The 1,528-nt window shown below is 34.3% G+C and overlaps 1 protein-coding gene across 3 annotated transcripts in view; it reads left to right on the top strand.

Moving 5' to 3' along the window:
* LOC118741984 (ribosome-binding protein 1) overlaps window positions 1–1,528 on the top strand; it is a 50,716-nt gene that overhangs the window by 18,435 nt on the left and 30,753 nt on the right. The gene's annotated exons all lie outside the window — the stretch shown is intronic.

The following is a 1,528-nucleotide window of genomic DNA, read 5'->3' as shown; positions in this document are numbered from 1 at the left end:
TGATAGCCAATATACTACAAGAGTGAAACGCTGTGATAGTATTTTTTCTCAAATTTTCATCTTTTATTTGCAGTTACATTAAGAAGCTCATAGAGGACAGAGCGGTTGGTGAGGAAGGTGTCGAGTTACTGCTGTACTGCAACTGGGAAAATCCGCATTTCGCACGTGCTCCACTCGTATGGAATAGTAGCTTATGTCGAAAGGCTGGTTTTAGTATAATGCGGCATTCGCAGCATACCCTCACAGGCGCCGAGCCGTTGAAGAAATTTTGGATAAATAAACGTGCAAGAAATAGTTCCGATACTAGCACTGGAGATTTATTTTTTTAATATACCTTGTTTATACCTACACAAAATCCGGATTAGCAAAAAACCGATTGGACTCAACATATATTTCTTTACAGCATTTATCCCCCTGTCTTTATAGCGCACTCGATAAAGTCTTATTCAAAAGTAAACAAAATTGCTATTTTTAAACGACATTTTTTTAATAAATAATTTGCGCGGTTGACCGAAATGGAAACAAACAATAATTGTAATTTATTATAACAATAATACGAATTTAAAACGGGCTGTATAAAGAAAACCAGCCTATTGTCACTTCACTTTCCAATGGTGCTGATTGCTGCAAGAATTATTTAGCGATTTAGAGCATAATCAACACAATATATGCACATAAATATGTATTATTTCACAGATCTCAGGGTCAGCTTAGAAATACGTTACCAAAATTATATAAAATTTAAGTAGGAATTATTTTTATTTATAACGTAAAAGCGCTATCTGTCCCAATCTGATAAGTATATTTCCCCTAAAGTTAACCCATTTTATTTAATTTGTCTCTCGTGAAAATATATATTTTATTTATAATTTTCAGATATGTACATATATTTTAAATTTTTGCTTTAATTTTTGTCTCCTTTTAATATTTAATTAGATACCTTAAGATTAAAATAAGCTTAAAACGAAACAGCACAGCAACCCTTTTCTCTTCATCTTGAGAACACAAAACCCTCTTTTGTTAAAATTCGGCGCTGCACAAAATCCTGGCTTTTATATTTTCCAACAAAATAACACTTCGCAACCCTGGATTTTCACGAAGCGTTTCATTCGGGTCGTAGTTTGGCTACTTCGGGCCATTCGGTGTTGTATGCCATATTGGCTGCCATATTGTTCACACTGTCATCGCCATATTGAACACCCTGTCAACTATCTGTCAACCCTAAGATATCTCACTTGTATTCTTCCACAATGAATCGTTGCTAGTACGAGGATTAGGGTGGATTAGGGATTTCGGAAAAACATCGATGAAAAATACTCAAAATGTCGATGTTTTGCTTCGATGCATCGAAAATTTTTCACTCAATGTTTAAATAGTCGATGTATCGATGTTTTTTGAAAACTGACATCTACGGTACATTGAACCGTCATTCCAGTTGTTCAATTGTTCTAAAAAAGAAGTGACTTTGACCAAAAAATTTTAATGACTGCAATAAGTTCCGTTAGAAACATAACTAGCTCAGTTGCAG

Source organism: Rhagoletis pomonella, unplaced genomic scaffold (genome assembly GCF_013731165.1).
Source record: "Rhagoletis pomonella isolate Grant_MI unplaced genomic scaffold, Rhpom_1.0 Rhpom_scaffold_00001, whole genome shotgun sequence".
Lineage (NCBI taxonomy): Eukaryota > Metazoa > Arthropoda > Insecta > Diptera > Tephritidae > Rhagoletis > Rhagoletis pomonella.
The sequence above is the reverse complement of the archived record's forward strand: the minus strand, read 5'-3'. Positions and strand labels throughout refer to the sequence as shown.